This window comes from Hyla sarda, assembly GCF_029499605.1.
Source record: "Hyla sarda isolate aHylSar1 chromosome 1 unlocalized genomic scaffold, aHylSar1.hap1 SUPER_1_unloc_4, whole genome shotgun sequence".
Classification (NCBI taxonomy): Eukaryota; Metazoa; Chordata; class Amphibia; order Anura; family Hylidae; genus Hyla; species Hyla sarda.
In genome coordinates this window covers 866,141-885,241 of record NW_026607590.1, presented here as the reverse complement: position 1 = coordinate 885,241, position 19,101 = coordinate 866,141, and the positions used below count along the sequence as shown (strand labels likewise).

Here is a 19,101-nt window from a genome sequence, read left to right as displayed (position 1 = left end):
TTGGAACAGTGGACTGTGCAAATTAAAAATTAAATTTTTCATTTTTATGGACCACTGTTCCAAAAATCTGTCAGACACCTGTGGGGTGTTAAAAGGGTACTCCGGTGAAAACCTTTTTTCTTTTAAATCAACTGGTGGCAGAAAGTTAAACATATTTGTAAATTACTTCTATTAAAAAATCTTAATCCTTCCTGTACTTATTAGCTGCTGAATACTACAGAGGAATTTCTTTTCTTTTTGGAATGCTCTCTGATGACATCACGAACACACTGCTCTCTGATGATGTTATTATAATAATAATAATAATGCTTTATTTATTGTTGTCCTTAGTGGGATTTGAACCCAAGTCCCTAGCACTGCATGGCAGCAGTGCTAACCACTGAGCCACCATGCTGCCCTTAGCATACATCTGCTATGCACGGTTGCTAAAATGGACAGAGATGTCAGCAGAGAGCACTGTGCTCGTGATGTCATCAGTGTTCCAAAAAGAAATGAATTTCCTCTGTAGCATTCAGCAGCTAATAAGTACTGGAAGGATTAAGATTTTTTAATAGAAGTAATTTACAAATATGTTTAACTTTCTGCCATCAGTTTATTTAAAAGAAAAAAGGTTTTCACCGGAGTACGTCTTTAAGGCTCACTATACCCCTTGTTACATTCCGTGAGGGGTGCAGTTTCCAAAATGAGGTCACATGTGGGTATTTATTGTTTTGCGTTTATGTCAGAACCGCTGTAAAATCAGCCACCCCTGTGCAAATCACCAGTTTCGGCCTCAATTGTACATAGTGCACTCTCACTCCTGAGCCTTGTTGTGCGCCCGCAGAGCATTTTACGCCCACATATGGGGTATTTCCGTAATCAGGAAAAATTGCGTTACAATTTTTGGGGGTCTTTTTTTTTTTCCTTTTACCAATTGTGAAAATTAAAAGTATGGGGCAACACCAGCATGTTAGTGTAAAATTATTTTTTTTACACTAACAGGCTGGTGTAGACCCCAACTTTACCTTTTCATAAGAGGTAAAAGGAGAAAAAGCTCCCAAAAGTTGTAACGCAATTTCACCTGCGTACGGAAATACCCCACATGTGGCCCTAAACTGTTTCCTTGAAATACGACAGGGCTCCGAGGTGAGAGAGCGCCATGCACATTTGAGGCCTAAATTGGGGATTTGAATCCACCACAAAAATACCCCATGGCAGTGTTTGCCAAACAGGTTGCCTCCAGCTGTTGCAAAACTCCCAGCATGCCTGGACAGTCAGTGGCTATTCGTCAATACTGGGAGTTGTTGTTTTTCAACAGCTGGAGGCTCCGTTTTGGAAACTCTGCCATACAAGACGTTTTGTTTTATCGTTTTTTTTTTATTGGGGAGGGGGGGAACTGTGCAGGGGTATGTGTATATGTAGTGTTTTACTTTTTATTTTGTGTAGGTTTAGTGTAGTGTATTGTTTTTAGGGTACATTCACACGGTTGGGTTTACAATGAGTTTGAGTGGTGGCAGAAAATTTTCTGCATCTCAAACTTGCAGCAGAACTTGCTGTAAACCCACCCGTGTGACTGTATCCTGTACATTCACATGGGGGCGGGGGGCAAACCTCCAGCTGTTGCAAAACTACAACTCCCAGCATGTACTGACAGACCATACATGCTGGGAGTTGCAGTTATGCAACAGCTGGAACCACATTGGTTGCGAAACACTGAGCGTTTGTTACTTAGTGTTTCGCAACCAGTGTGCCTCCAGCTGTTGCAAAACTACAACTTCCAGCATGTACAGTCTCTCGGTGCATGCTGGGAGTTGAATTTTTGCTACAGCTGGAGGCACACTGGTTGCGAAACACTGAGTTAGGTAACAAACTCTGTTTCACAACCAATGTGTCTCCAGCTGTTGCAAAACTGCAACAATCAGCATGTGTTTACAGTTGAAGGGCATGCTGAGCGTTGTAACTTTGCAACAGCTGGAGGCACACTGCTACAACTCCCAGCATGCACAGACTACCAAAAAGGAGGTAGAGGAGGTGAACAGGCTCACCTCCTGCTGTATCCTGCTGCCGGGACCGCGTGCTGTATCCTGCTGCTGGGACCGATCCTGCTGCTCCTGTCTCCGCCACCGATCCTGAGGGGAACCCCGCCGGTCCAGGGCAAGGTAGGAGGCCCCCGCCGGCGCCGATCTCCACCCAGCAGGTCCGTGATTGTTCAGTTGTTCCAACCGATCAATCGTGATCGTGAGGCGGCACCCATGCCACCTCACTCCTGCTGGGTATGGGTGAATGGGGCTGACCCATTCAAACTTTTTTTCCGGGTCACCAGAGACCCGATTGACCTGGAATAGCGGAAAATCGCAGGTCTGAATTGACACATGATTTGCCGCTATCGCCGACATGGGAAGGTCTCAGGACCCCTATGGGCGATATGCTGGGATGACTGCTGATAGATATTAGCAGTCATCCTATTCCGATCACCGTGCCCAGAGACACGGTGATCAAGGAAAGCTGCGCCGTAAATGTATGGCGCTGTGGGCTAAGTACTTCTTGGCAGCGCCGTACATTTACGGAGCATGTCCTTAAGGAGTTAAACTGGTACTCCGCTGCCCCAGAATTTGGAAAATTATGTTCCGAAGGCTTGGAGCAGGTGGCGGGGATCGTGACATCACAGACACGCTCCTTGTGACATCACGCCAGGCTCCCTAAATGTGAGTCTATGGGAGGGGCATGGCCATGACATCATGGCCCCGCCGCCAGCACCCTGTGTTCAAAACCAACACCGGATGCTGCACAGAGATCGCGGGGGTTCCTACCTGTGTGACCCCCACGATCAAAGATATTATCCCCTAACCTTTGGATAGGAGATAAGATGTCTAGGGGCGGAGTACCCCATTAAATTAACAAATGACGTCTAACAAGTCCTTTCCTTGAACGGAGAGCGCACAGCTGGCTTCAGCCCCTCAGAGAGCTGGGAACCAACCATAGAGCCACCTGGTTAATTCTTCTCCGCACTTCGGCCGAATACAACTTGTTCTTCCCTCTATAACCTAAGGAAGGACCCTGTGTAGAGTAGGAGACCCCACTAATCTAACACCTATAGGATCAGAATGTCCTAGAAGCCAGAAGATAGAAGTGATTTTATATGTCTAATTTGCTCGTGTCCTGTTACCTTGTAGCCATATATGAGACTCTTTACCTCCCATGTAAAATTATAGAGATGACATCGCTGGATCGGTGACTTCGTTATAAAAGAAAAACTTATTTTTCCCAATGTCTCTTTTATTGTTAACAAAAGAAAAAAAGTAACAAATCACCGTTACACCACAATAATATCCATATTGCCCCAATAATACAAAAATTACAAACAAACTCTTAATAAAAGATAGATAGAGATAAATAGGAAAAGAAATAGATAAACCCGACGTCTTGGATAAAACATAATAAATAATTATTTAATGAAAAGGTTCTAATATAAATATGGCGCAACAACATATTTATAATGCAGCATACTACATAGGGTGGAGTACTGGGAAAAGACCTGGATTTCTTTTTCTAGACAAATATGTCCCCAGATACACGTCCTGCGCTCCTCTGGATCACTGGCGTACATTAGAGGGTCGTTTATTAAACTTGGACATGCGTACAAGAAACAAGATAACACACGACTAGACATGTTAAAGGGATACTCCGCTCCCCATTTAGTTTCGAACGCTGGGTGAGGGCTCCCGTGGTCGCCCCGCCCCCTCATGACATCAAGCCCCGCCCCCTTGACATTAATTCCCCCCCCTCAATGCAAGTCTAGGGGAGGGGGTGTGATGGCTGTCATGCCCCCTTTTCATAGACTTGAATTGAGGGGGCGGGGTGTGACATCACGTGGACAGGGAGTGATGTCACGAGGGGATGGGGCGACCACGGAAGCCTGCACTCAGTGTTTGGAACTAAATGTTCCGGATGCTGGGGAGCAGAGTACCCCTTTAATAAATAAGCAACAAGAATGAGAAAACCAGAATAAGATCTCTTCGTCTTTTATTTTAATGACATCACTCACTTTACCATATAATGTACGGCGAACCTAAAAAATTATTTTTTTAGTGATAAAATTTTAATGAAAACAACAATATTGAAAATTTTGGAGGGTTTTGTTTTCACGCTGTACACTTTACAGTAAAAATTACATGTTTTCTATATTCTGTTGGTCAATACAATTGTACTGCTTTTGACAAAAGACAAAAAAACAGCAATTTTTTCTTTTTTTCTTTTAACGTTTGCGTCGTTCCTTTTACGCTTTTTGGGGGTAAAATGGGAAAAAGGGATTTACATTTTATTGGGAGAGGGAATTGTTCACATTTAATTGTTTTTTTAAACTTTTTTTTATACCCTTTTTATGTCCCCATAGGGGACTATTTATAGCAATAATTAGATTGCTAATACTGTTCAGTGTTATACATAGGACATAGCACTGATCAGTATTATTGGCAATCTTCCGCTCTGGTCTGCTTGATCTCAGACCAGAGAAGAATTTAAGTTAACCTCTGTCGGCCATTTTAGATGACCGGATCCCTGCGGAAGCGCCATGGGCAATCCGACCTTCAATTAAAAAATGCGCATTGCTGCAGATGCTGTAATCTGTATTGATCAAGGCATCTGAGGGGTTAATGGCGGTATCAGTGTGATTGCTGATGTCCACCATTACCGGCGGGTCCTTGGCTGCTGATAGCAGGCGGGTCCTGCAGTGCATGATGTGAGCATTGCTCCGATCCTCGCGGTCATGTACAGGATGTAAATGTACGTCCGGGTGTGTGAAGTACCTCTATAATGATTCTGATTGTTAATCAATATATTAATACTTATATGCTATTGCTAATGCTGCAGAAAGATATTTGTTACCCTTACACTACATATCAGTTTGCTATTTGCTTGAAGACCTTGGGACGATGCCGAAAGATGTAAGATAAAGAAGAAGCTGGAAGTTGGAGACAAAACATTTGAGAAAATATACAGACTGTGCAGAATGACGGATACATCTGGAATTTTCTGTTAGAATAGAGAAATTGCCACATAAGTGACCAATTATTAGGAAGCAAATGAATGCTTAAAATGTTAATATATACATACACAATACTCAAATAACCAATCAACATATAACACGAAAACTTGATGTGATAACTAACCTCCCCTTTTTGTCAACTGTAAAAAACAATGTACTTCAGTATAATAAACAAAACTCCTTGGGACAGCTCCTTAGCCGGTGCTTCTGCTGAGAAGGAGATTTATACCAACTTTTTGTCTGGTGTTTATTTCTTGTGTCGGCCCTCAGCAGTATACAGCGGCCGTCACTCACAATTTAAGGCCTAACCAGAAGAAAACCTTGACACCTCAGCATCAGGACAAACATTTATGTCTGTGGTCGTTAAGGGGTTAAATATGGATTTAAAAATATACACTAAAATTCTGTCAGGCCATCTTTCCATGTGGATGCCTCAGTTGGTTTATTAAAGGTCGCCAAACATGTGACAACACCGGGAGAATCTTGAACCTATTCCATGATGTGGCGCTGGAGGAGGAGTCTACTCTGTTTCGGTAGCTGGATGCTGAGAAGAGATTGGACCGTATAAACCGGTGGTTTACCTTCTCACCATCCTGCAGAGGGGGATGGGGGGGGGACTTTTTGGATGCAGTAAAAGCTCTATATACAGCCCCATATGCTGGGGTCTTTACATACAGAGAATTATCACAAGAATTTATGATTAGTAACAGGACCCGACAAGGTGAACCGTCCCCCTTTTTATCCTCTGCATAGAACCTATAGCTCAAGCAGTTCCACAAGATCCTGGTATTTCTGGGGTCTCAATAGGAGAAGGAACCAGACAATCTCCCTCTATGCAGATGACATAATATTCACCCGACAACAAGAGTCATTGCCTAAGTTTCTATCACTGAAGGATTTCAGCAGGATCTCTTATTACAAGCTTAAAGGGGCATTCCTGTTAAAAACTATTTTTTCATATCAGCTGCTAAAGTTGAGTTGTTCTTTTTGTCTGAGCACAGTGCTCTCTGCTGACACCTCTGTCAATGTCAGGAACTGTCCAGAGCAGGAGAGGTTTGCTATGGGGATTTGCTCCTACTCTGGACAGTTCCTGAGACAGACAGAGGTGTCAGCAGAGCGCACTGTGGTCACACTGGAAAGAACAACTCAACTTCAGCAGCTGATAAGTACTGGAAGGATTAAGATTTTTTTATAGAAGTAATTTACAAATCTGTTTAACTTTCTGGAGCCAGTTGATGTGAAAAAAATAGTTTTTAACTGGAATACCTCTTTAACCCTTTGGGGACTCAGGCTTTTTCCGTTTTTGCACTTTCGTTTTTTCCTACTCACTTTTTAAAAATCATAACCCTTTCAATTTTGCACCTGCAGATCCATATGAGGGCTTTTTTTTTTTTTTGCACCACCAATTCTATTTTGTAATGTCATCTGTCATTTTACCCAAAAATCTACAGCGAAACGGAAAAAAAAAAAAAATCATTGTGCGACAAAATAAAAAATACAATTTTCTAACTTTTTATGGGCTTCCATTTCTACACAGTACATTTTCCAGTAAAAATGACCCCTTATCATTATTCTGTAGGTCCATACGGTTAAAATGATCCCCTACTTATATAAGTTTGATTTTGTCGCACTTCTGGAAAAAATCATAACTACATGCAAGAAAATTTATACGTTTAAAATTCTCATCTTCTGACCCCTATAACTGTAATTTTCCACGTACAGGGCGGTATGTGGGCTCATTTTTTGCGCCGTGATCTGAAGTTTTTATCGGTACCATGTTTGTTTTGATCGGACTTTTTGATCGATTTTTAATAATTTTTTTATGGTATAAAAAGTGACCAAAAATACGCTAATTTGGACTTTGGAATTTTTTTACATGTTCGCCATTGACAGAGCTGTTTAATTAACGATATATTTTTATAGTTCAGACATTTACGCATGCGGCGATACCATATATGTTTATATTTATTTTTATTTACATTTATTTATTTTTTTAAATGGGAAAAGGGGGTGATTTAAACTTTTATTAGGGAAGGGGTTAAATCACATTTATTAACTTTTTTTTTGCAATGTTATTGCCCCCATTAGGAGACTATAATATACAGTACATTGATTGCCAGCACTGATCAATGCTATGCCTTAGCATTGCATTGATCAGTGTTATCGGTGGTCGATTGCTAAAGCCTGGATCTCAGGCTTGGAGCAATTAATCATCGATCGGATGCACCGGAGGCAGGTGAGGGACCCTCCTCTTGTGTCCTTGGTACCCCGCAGTTTTGTTGTGACGGTCCTGATCAGCTCCCTCAGCTAGCTGGAAATGCTATTTTCCTATTTTAAACGCCGCAATCAATTTTTTTGCTTTAAATCAACTGGTGCCAGAAAGTTAAATAGATTTGTAAATTGAAAATCTTAATCCTTCCAGTACTTATCAGCTGCTGTATGCTCCACAGGAAGTTCTTTTCTGTCTGACCACAGTGCTCTCTGCTGACACCTCTGTCCGTTTTAGGAACTGTCTAGTGCAGGATAGGTTCGCTATGAGGATTTGCTCCTACTCCGGACAGTTCCTGACATGGACAGAGGTGTCAGCAGAGAGCACTGTGGTCAGACAGAAAGGAAATTAAACAAGAAAAGAACTTCCTGTGGAGCATACAGCAGCTGATAAGTACTGGAAGTATTAAGATTTTTTTTTGTTTAACTTTCTGGCACAAAAATGTTCTCCAGCAGAGTACCCCTTTAACTCATACTAATAGTCATGGGTATGTCTATTATATTTGGGGGGGGGGGGTGTCTATGATAATTGAGGATATGTCTATCATATTTGTGGGTATGTCTATTATAATTGAGGGTGTGTATTATTTTTTGGGTCTGTCTATTATAATTTAGGGTGTCTCCTTTATAAATGGGGATGTGTCTATTATAATTGAGGGGGCGTCTATTATAAATGGGGATGTGTCTATTATAATTTAGGGTGTCTCCTTTATAAATGGGGATGTGTCTATTATAAATGGGGATGTGTCTATTATAATTGGGGATGTGTGTATTATAATTTAGGGTGTCTCCTTTATAAATGGGGATGTGTCTATTATAAATGGGGATGTGTCTATTATAATTGGGGGGGTGTATTATAATTGAGGATGTGTATATAATTGGGGTGTGTCTATTATAATTCAGGGTGTATCTATTATAATTGAGGATGTGCCTATTATAATTGGGGGGGTGTCTAATATAATTGGGGTTGTCTATTATAATTGAGGGTGTCTCCTTTATAATAATTCCTTATTTATATAGCGCACACAGATTCCGCAGCGCTGTACACTCATATTGGTCCCTGTCCCATTGGGGTCACATATTATTGAAGTGTGGGAGGAAACCGGAGGAAACCCACACAAACATTGGAGAACATACAAACTCTTTGCGGATGTTGTCTTCTGTGCTGCAAGGTAACAGTGCAAACCTCTGAGCCCCCGTGCTGCCCCATGAGGGGGGTTTATCCTAATATATATATATCTGGTTCATTACGAGTCCAATCCTCCTCCCTTGTGGGCCGGTGCAGTGCCGTAGATTGTGATTTGCCATAGATTGTGATGGAGTGACTCAGCAGTTTTCCCTGCTCGAGCGCTCCGCCTCCATCACATTCTATAGGCTGACACTCGCACCCCCCCCAACCATTGGTTACTGCGGGGGCTGGGGGGGCGAGTGTCACGTGACATATTTAATCATCAGGCATCGCAGCTCACGGCAGTCTCACTTGGGCTATCACAGGGACAGGATCTCTCCCTGTAATAGCCCGAAGCTGTACGGAGCTCTCATGGCGTCTGTGGCCCGATTCCGAGAGCGGTATTGGGCCACAGAAGCCAATCCATTTACTGTTTTATTGTCACCCGCCAGTGCGCTCGCTCGACACCGCTATCGGGATCCCTATGCCCGATAGCGGCGTTATCAGCTTGTCACCCGCCAGCGCGATCGCTCGACAGTACTATCAGGATCCCTATGCCCGATAGCACTGACAACCGCTTTCCTCCCCTGCTCTGCTCCCCGTCCCGTTAACTCTCAGGGAACGGGGAACAGAAAGTAGAGCAGCGGGCGCCGCTAAAGTAGTACTGCGCATGCGCAGCACTACACAAATAGCATAGGTAGGTAGCGTAGCCGTACATTAGTGTAGGTTGTAATTTAGCATAGTTTAGCATTAATAGTGAAAGGAGGTTAGGCACCACAACTCCCAGCATGCCCAGACAGCTAAAGGCTGCCCAGGCATGCTGGGAGTGGTAGTTAAGCTTAGAATAGACAGCGAAGGGACCACAACTCCCAGCATGCCCAGACAGCTAAAGGCTGCCCAGGCATGCTGGGAGTGGTAGTTAAGCTTAGAATAGACAGCGAAGGGACCACAACTCCCAGCATGCCCAGACAGCTAAAGGCGGCCCAGGCATGCTGGGAGTTGTAGTTTAGCTAAGATTAGACAGCAAAGGAACCACAACTCCCAGCATGCCCAGACAGCTGAAGGCTGCCCGGGCATGCTGGGAGTTGTAGTGCAGTGAAGGCACCAGAACTCCCAGCATGCCCAGACAGCTGAAGGCTGCCCAGGCATGCTGGGAGTTGTAGTTTTACACAGGTATAAAGTAGTTAGCGTAGCGTTAGCTCAATTTTAGCGTAGCTTTAGTTTAGTGTTAGCGCAGTTGTAGCTTATTTAGCATAGCGTAGTGTTAGCGCAATTGTAGCGTAGCTTAGTGCTAGCGTACTTTTAGCGTAGTGTAGTGTTAGTGCACTTTTAGTGTAGTGTTAGCATACTTTTAGTATATTTAGCGTAGTGTATTGTTAGCGTAGTCTTAGAGTAGTGAGCGCAGCGTAGTCTTAGAGTAGTTAGCGTAGTGTAGTGTTAGTCCAGTTCTAGCATAGTTGGTGTAGTTGTAACTTAGTTTTACAGGCAGATGAAGTGTAGTTTAGAGAGTTTAGCATGGGGTGTAGCTTAGCTTAGTCATAAAGTGAAGGGGCTACAACTCCCAGCATGCCCAGAGAGCCAAAGGCCGTCCGGGCAGGATGGAAGTTGTAGTTTTGCAAAAGTAGCAGAGGCAGTTGCGCTCTGCTACATTAATGTAGAATACAGCCACCTGTATAGATGGCTGGATACGGTGATCACAAGGCCACTTACCCACCTCCGTTCCTGCTCCGTCACTGGACTATTAGCAATGCAGGAAGATGACGGAGCTGGAACGGGGGTGGTAAGTTAGGCTCTCCAGGTAATAACCCATTTTTTTTGTGTTTGTCTTCTCTTTTCAGATACGTGAATGCGGAGGACTACATGGGAATCGGTGGACTACGACGATGACCTGCATTTTTTTCTTTTCTTTTAATAAAATGGTTAACGAGGGCTGTGGGGGAGTGTTTTTCCTAATAAAAATGTTTTAACTTGTGTGTGCTTTTTTTTTCTTTGTTATTACTTTACAGGCTTAGTAGTGGAAGCCCTCTTGTAGACGAAGTCCATTACTAAGTCAGGGCTTAGCGTTAGCCCCAAAAACAGCTAGCACTAACCCCCAATTATTACTCCGGTATCCAACGCCACAGGGGTACCGGGAAGAGCCGATACCAACAGGCCCAGAGTGCCAAATATGGCGCAATTGGGCCTGGGCGGTAACGGGCTGGCGTTATTTAGGCTGGGGAGGGCCAGTAACGATGGTCCTCACCCACCCTGGTAACGTCAGGCTGTTGCTGTTTGGTTGGTATTTGGCTGGAAATGAAAAGACGGGGAACCACACACGTTTTTTATTTTTTTTTATTTTTTTATTTTTTTTTTAGTCGCTGCCGAAAAGTGACCTCCGTGATGCCGTGCAGAGGAGCCGGGAGAGAGCGTAACTCATCTGCTTCACTGACCCCGCAAGACAGCCGAAGCGCAGACAAGTAAGGAAAGGGGAAGAGTGGTCTTCAACCTGTGGACCTCCAGATGTTGCAAAACTACAACTCCCAGCATGCCCGGACAGCAGTTGGCTGTCCGGGCATGCTGGGAGTTGTAGTTTTGCAACATCTGGAGGTCCGCAGGTTGAAGACCACTGAATGCCATAGGAGGAACATGATGGGGAAATAATGAGACAGGGAAATGATGAGGGGGGATGAGACAGGGCGAAATGAAGAGGGAAGAATGATGGGGGATGAGACAGGGGGAAATGATGGGGGGATGAGACAGGGGGATGAGACAGGGGGAAATGATGAGGGGGGATGATGGGGGGATGAGACAGGGGGAAATGATGAGAGGGAAGAATGATGGGGGATGAAACAGGGGGAAATGATGGGGGGATGAGGGGGGATGATGGGGGGATGAGGCAGGGGGAAATGATGGGGGGATGAGACAGGGGGAAATGATGGGGGAGATGAGGGGGGATGAGGCAGGGGGAAATGATGAGAGGGGGGATGATGGGGGGAAGAGGGGGGAAATGATGAGGGGGGATAAGACAGGGGGAAATGAAGAGGGGGGGATGAGACAGGGGGAAATGATGAGACAGGGTGGGGGATGATGAGGGGGGAATGATGAGACATGGGGAGATGATGAGATATGGGGGGTGGCGATGAGAGGGGTAAATGTGGCACAGGAACTGATAAAAGGGAAGGAATGATGTGGCACTGGAGGGGACGGGACCAAACTGAGGTGCAGAAGAAAACGAAGTTGGGGGGATGATGTGGCATTTAGTCCAAGTCATTTATTTTACATTTTATTTTTTTTACTTAAATTTCCCTGTTAAAATGGGGGTGCGTGTTATACACCGATAAATACGGTAGTTATGACTTTTTCCTGAAGTACGACAAAATCAAACCTATATAAGTAGGGTATTATTTTAATCGTATGGACCTACAGAATAAAGATAAGGTGTCATTTTTACCCAAAAATGTACTACGTAGAAACGGAAGCCACCAAAAGTTACAAAACAGCGGGTTTTTTTTCAATTTTGTCTCACAATGATTTTTTTTTCCATTTCGCCGTAGATTTTTGGGCAAAATGACTGACGTAATTAAAAAGTAGAATAGGTGGCGCAAAAAATAAGCCATCATATGGATTTTTAGGTGCAAAATTGAAAGAGTTATTATTTTTTTTAAAGGCAAGGAGGAAAAAACGAAATTGCAAAAACTGAAAAACCCTCGGTCCTTAAATAAAATAATTTTTCCAATGTGTTTTTTTTTAATGAATTTTCAGGGTTAGTAGTGGAAGCTTGTCTTATTGACTGAATCCATTACTAAGCCAGGGCTTAGCGCTAGCCCCAAAAACAGCTAGCGCTAACCCCCAATTATTACCCCGGTACCCACCGCCACAGGGGTGCCGGGAAAAGCCGGTACCAACAGGCCCGGAGCGTCAAAAATGGTGCTCCTGGGCCTAGGCGGTAACAGGCTGGCGTTATTTAGGCTGGGGAGGGCCAGTACCAATGGTCCCCGCCCACCCTGGTAACATCAGGCTGTTGCTGTTTGGATGGTATTGTGCTGAGAATGAAAATACGGGGAACCCTATACGTTTTTTTTTTTTGTTTTTATTTAAATAGTTGTAGTTCTGTAACATCTGTCCCTTCAGATTTAGCAATTTTCATGACATTTTTGAAAATTGCTTCTCTACTTTGAAGCCCTCTAATTAAAAAAAAAGCAAAAATATGTCCATTTTATGATGCCAACATAAAGTGAACATATTGTACTTGTGAAGAAAAATAAAATTTATTGTGAATATCAATTTTCCTTACAAGTAGAGAGCTTCAAAGTTAGAAAAATGCAAAATTTTAAAAATTTTCATTAAATTTGGGGATTTTTCACCAAAAAAAGGATGCAAGTAACGCCGAAAATGTACCACCAAAATAAAATAGAATATGTCACGAAAAAACAATCTCAGAATCAGAATATTCGGTAAAAGTGTTTTCGCGTTATTAATTCGTAAAGTGACGGTGGTCAGAATTGCGAAAAAGGGCCCAGTCCTTAAGGTGAAAAAGGGTTGCGTCCTTAAGGGGTTAAGAAACACCTTATTTTCTGTCCGCCAATGCAAAATTCTCTAATAGTGCCCCTCCCGAGACTAGACTCTGGATCCGCCCCTGGTTGTGGTTAAACTTTACTTTCCTGGAAAAGTTTCTGAGTTGCCCATAGCAACCAATCAGATTGCTTCCTTCATTTTTCAGAGGCCTTTTCAAAAATGAAAGAAGCAATCTGATTGGTTGCTATGGGCAACAGCACAACTCTTCATCTGCACTGGTTTTGCTGAATCTCCCCCATAGAGGAAGATTTATCAAAACCCAAAACCTGTCCAGAGGAAAAGTTTCTGAGTTGCCCATAGCAACCAATCAGATCGCCTCTTTAATTTTTCATAGGCTTTTTCAAGAATAAAAGAAGCAATCTGATTGGTTGCTATGGGCATCTCAGCAGCTTTTCCACTGGTCAGGTTTTGATAAATCTCTCTCTATGGGGGAGATTCATCAAAACCAGTGTAGAGGAAAAGTTATGCAGTTGCCCATAGCAACCAATCAGATTGCTTCTTTCATTTTTTAAAAGACCTCTGAAAAATGAAGGAAGCAATCTGATTGGTTGCTTTGGGCAACTCAGAAACTTTTCCAGAAATGGAGGATGCTAACTTTTTGTATCTTATATGGAATTATTCCTATATTCATACATTTTGGAATCATCGATCTTATTGAAAAAAGGTATAACATTAAGATCGAACGAGACCCTTAGATGCTTATCCTTGGAGATGTCGGGGAGTCTATATATAAGAAAAGTTTAATTAGACTATTTCCTTATGCAAAGTTGCTGTCCGGGCATGCTGGGAGTTGTGGTTTTGCAGCAGTTGGGGGTTCACAGCTTAGAGACCACTGCTATAGAGGGTGCAAATGTATCCGAGCCCTGGAACTCAAATAATGTGAAATATGAGATGATCAAAATGGAGCCCCTGCACTAATTACTTGGGTTCTGGGGTCTGTAAGGTCCATAGTAGAAACATCAGGTTCTGTCCATAGCAGATACTAAATCATGGCAGCTCTAAGAAACAAGCAGTCATCGTGACATCAGACATGTGATGTCATAGACAGCTGGAGTCCTGACATTCCACTGACAGCCGCCCGAGCCTTCATTCTGTAGATTGGTACAGTGCGATTAGCAACTTCTACTTCTTCTTCTTGACTGAGATGGAGCTAAAAGGTTTGGGGTTCGTCCCCCTTCTGTTGGCGTTTTGGTGTGCGGCCTGGCTTGCCACCAGCTACATCGTGACGGTCGTCCTCGGCCATGCCGCCTCGCCTCTGATGCACATCAGGTAAGATAAACAAGCACAAGATTCTTATTTCATGGGTTGGGAGTGAGGAAATATCCACAATAACATTGGTTTCTTTTCCTTCACAGTGACGTGGGAAATTTCTTTCCCGAAAACATATTATTGAGAATTGGTTTCATAGGGACATCCATTGGCACTTTGGTACTAACCTTTCTTATTTATAAGTATATGGTTATGCATACTGAAGAGTTCAGGGGTCATCAGGTCCTGATCCAGAGGATCCTGCTCGCCATTGTGTGGGCCTCCTGTTTTGGTACAGCTGTCATGCATGTATTGTCCCCCGAAGAATATCCCAGGATACACTTTGTCAGCACGATAATTTCCATTACATGTGAAGCCTTATACTACCTTGGGCAGTCCATCCAGATGTATAAATTACCAGGAGCAAACAAAGTCATCCGCCATAGTAGATGCACCTGCTGTGGCCTGACTTTTACCTGCGCAATTTTCTACTTTGGATATAAAACATTACAGGAATTATTCTATGATGATGAAGACTGGGACAAGATCCGTGAAATCACCACCATAATCATCGAGTGGGTGATGCTTCTACTGATCCTGATAAACACCGTGACCTATTATTCCACCATGCAGAGGTTAATGTTAACCGTCTCCAGGAACAGCTGCAAACTCTCTCTTAGAGTAAGAATTGATGACTTCGGGGTGTAGACCACCATGGGGGCCATCAAGTGGACTTCTGGGAGAGATACTGCACAGGACACGGGAAAACCATAAAAAAAATAATATGAGCTGGTAATATTACCTATACAAAAAAATAATATGAGCTGGTGATATTACCTATACAAAAAAATAAAAAAAAATGTAAAAAAAATATTGGTGTGTGATGTGTAATACCTACCGTATATACTCGAGTATAAGCCGAGTTTTTCAGCACCATTTTTCTTGCTGAAAACGCCCCCCTCGGCTTATACTCGAGTGATCTCTCCGCCTGTAAATCCCTTTTCAGTGGTCTTCAACCTGCGGACCTCCAGATGTTGTAAAACTACAACTCTCAGCATGCCCAGACAGCCATCGGCTGTCTGGGCATGCTGGGTGTTGTAGTTTTGAAACATCTGGAGGTCCGCAGGTTGAAGACCACTTCGGCCTTCGTCATCATCCAGGCCCCCCCCCCCCTCTTTTGTTTTGTACTCACCTCCCCCAGTTTGGGTGAGCTGGTCCGGGCCATCTATGCTGCAGGGACCGTCCGGTGGGGAGGGATAGTCATTCCGGGCTGTTCATTTTCACCGGAGGGCCCTCTTCATGCGCAACGTCCCTGTGGGTCGTCGTCAAGGCAACATCACTAGGACCAGCTCACCCTAACTTCCTGCCGAGGGGAGGTGAGTACAAAACAAAAAGGCCACAGTGGTCTTCAACCTGCGGACCTCCAGAGGTTTCAAAACTACAACTCCCAGCATGCCCAGACAGCCGATGGCTGTCCGGGCATGCTGGAGGTTGTAGTTTTGCAACATCTAGAGGTCCGCAGGTTGAAAACCACTGATGAAGGGATTGACAGGCGGTGATGATGAAGGGGGGGGGGGGGATAATGACGGGGGTCTGGATGATTACATGGGGGGATGATGTATTTCCCACCCTAGGCTTATAGTGAAATTAGGGGCCTCGGCTTATATTCTGGTCGGTTTATACTCGAGTATATACGTTAGAAAACCAGAATCATTATAACCTCCCTCTGCATTACCCTGTTTATTATTTTCCAAGCAAGCACTTTGTTCTAATTCGTCCACTCTCTGGCGTGCTCCTTGTATAAGGGGTTTGGGATACACTTTTTGTATAAAACGATCCTCCAGGTTATCTAGTTGTTGCCGGCATTTTTGTGTGGAAGAACAATTCCTCCGGATTCTTTTCATTTGACCTAATGGAATGTTCTTCTTCCATTGTTTCAGATGGCAACTGTTAAAGTCGAAGTAGTTCCTTAAAATAGGTGGCAGTATGCGAACAGCCATCCGGAATATAGATATTTAAATCCAGGAACTCAAATGTTTGGGGGGACTGATGCAGCTCTGCCTTTGGCAATCTCTGGCTCTGCCATAGCGCTTTTTTTGAAGGGGCGTGTCGGCTGCCGCTTCGTCTGGTTGTCAACACGCGCTATCTGGCCAGCGAGCCAGGGCCCCGTACAGGAGATCGCGGGGGCCCCCCAGCGGTCAGACCCCTCCCCCCCAATCTGAAACTTATCCCCTATCCTTGGGATAGGGGATGTTTTTCAGCACTGGACTACTCCTTTAATTGCCTCCAAAATGACGTTCCTCTGATGTATTTTTTTTCGGTCTTTATGTACCTTAGGTAGAAAATAAAAATAAGGTACATTTAGGTTGGGGTTAAATATATATCATGTTTTTCCCTCTTAACTCCTTGGGGACGGAGCCCATTATAACCCTAAGGACGGGAGCATTTTTTGCAATTCTGATCACTGTCACTTTAAGCGTTAATAACTCTGGGATGTTTTCATTCTGATTCCGAGATTGTTTTTTCGTGACATATTCTAATTTATGTTAGTGGTAAATTTTTGTCGATACTTGCATCATTTCTTGGTGAAAAATTCCAAAATTTGATGAAAGAATTGAAAATTTTGCATTTTTCTAACTTTGAAGCTCTCTGCTTGTAAGGAAATCAGACATACCAAATAAATTATACATTGATTTACAAATACAATATGTCTACTTTATATTTGCATCATAAAGTTGAGATGTTTTTACTTTTGGAAAACATCAGAGGGATTAAAAGTTCAGAAGCAATTTTCCAATTTTTCACAAAATTTTCTAAATCAGAATTTTTCAGGGGCCAGTTCAGTTTTGAAGTGGATTTGAAGGGCCTTCATATTAGAAATAACCCATAAATTACCCCATTATAAAAACTGCACCCCTCAAAGTATTCAAAATGACATTCAGTAAGTTTGTTAACCCTTTAGGTGTTTCTCAGGAATAGCAGCATAGTGAAGGAGAATATTCAAAATATTCATTTTTTACACTCGCATGTTCTTGTAGACCCAGTTTTTGACATTTTACAAGGGGTAATAGGAGAAAAAGCCCCCCAAAATTTATAACCCAATTTCTCTCGAGTATGGACATATCTCATATGTGTATGTCAAGTGTTCGGCGGGCGCAGTAGAGGGCTCAGAAGGGAAGGAGCGACAATGGGATTTTGGAGAGTGAATTTTGCTGAAATGGTTTTTGGGGGCATGTCACATTTAGGAAGCCCCTATGGTGCCAGAACAGCAAACACAAAACACATGGCATACTATTTTGGAAACTACATCCCTCAAGGCACGTAACAAGGGGTCCGGTGAGCCTTAACACCCCACAGATGTTTGATGACATTTCGTTAAATTCGGATGTGTAAATGAAAAAAAAACATTTTTCACTAAACTGCAGTTTTTCCCCCAAATTTACCATTTTTACAAAGGGTAATGGGAGAAAAATCCCCCCAAAATTTGTATCGCAATTTCTCCCGAGTACGGAGATACCCCATATGTGGCCCTAAACTGTTGCCTTGAAATACGACAGGGCTCTGAAGTGAGAGAGCGTCATGCGCATTTGAGGCCTGAATAAGGAATTTGCAGTAGGGGTGGACCCGGTTACAAGGATGGGGCTTGTCTCCACCAAAACCCTACAGCAGTGTTTACCAAACAGGGTGCCTCCAGCTGTTGCAAGACTCCCAGCCTGTCAGGACAGTCTATGTCCAGCAACACTGGGAGTTGTGGTTTTGCAACAGCTGGAGGCGCTGTTTAGGAAACACTGCCGTATGAGACGTTTTTCATTTTTATTGGGGGGGGGGGGGGGGCGAAGTGTAAGGGGGTGTATGTGTAGTGTTTTACTTTTTATTATTTGTTAGTGTAGTGTTTTTAGGGTACATTCATTTCCTTGAAGGAAACCCACTGTAAACCCACCCGTGTAAATGTACCCTGTACCCTGTACATTTACATGGGGGGGGGGGGGGGGGCGCCAAACCTTCAGCTGTGGCAAAATGACAACTCCCAGAGTGCACTGACAGATCGTACATGCTGGGAGTTGTAGTTTTACAACAGCTGTAGGCACACTGGTGGGGAACCACTGAGTTGGAAAACAGACTCTAGCTCAGTGATTCCAACCCATGTGCCTCCAGCTGTTGTAAGACTACAACTCCCAGCATGTACGGTCTGTCAGTGCACTCTGGGAGTTGTAGTTTTTCAACAGATGGAGGCACACGGGTTGGAATCACTGAGTTGGGAAACAGACTCTAGCTCAGTGTTTCCCAACCAGTGTGCCTACAGCTGTTGCAAAACTACAATTCCCAGCACGGCCAGACAGTCAGGGATGCTGGGCATGTAGTTCTGCAATATCTGGCCCTTCAGATGTTGCAGAACTACAACTCCCAGCATGCATGGACAGTCTGGGCATGCTAGGAGTTGTAGTTATGCAACAACTGGGGAAGAACAGTTTGGAGACCGCTAAGTAGTGGCCTCCAAACTGTAGCCCTCCAGATGTTGCAAAACTACAACTCCAAGCATGCCCAGACTGTCCAGGCATGCTGGGAGTTGTAGTTCTGCAACATCTGAAGGGCCAGATAATGCAGAACTACACGCCAAGCATCCCTGACCGCTGCTCCGTGGATGCCTCAGATGTCGCCTCCGAAGGTCCAGGTAAGCCGGGCCATGCTCCCCCCTCTCCGCCCGTGTTCCCCCGCTCTGTACCGACTTCCGATCTGTGGCCAGAGCGGGGGAAATTAACTCTAATCCCCCCGCCCCCCTCCTGCCATTGGTGGTCAGCCTGACCGACCAATGGCCGGGGATTGGAGGGGGTGGCAACAC

General features: G+C 43.9%; 1 protein-coding gene across 1 annotated transcript in view; it reads left to right on the top strand.

Annotated features, from left to right (window-relative positions):
* LOC130298197 (oocyte zinc finger protein XlCOF7.1-like) overlaps positions 1–19,101 on the top strand; it is a 286,423-nt gene that overhangs the window by 98,629 nt on the left and 168,693 nt on the right. The window lies entirely within an intron of this gene.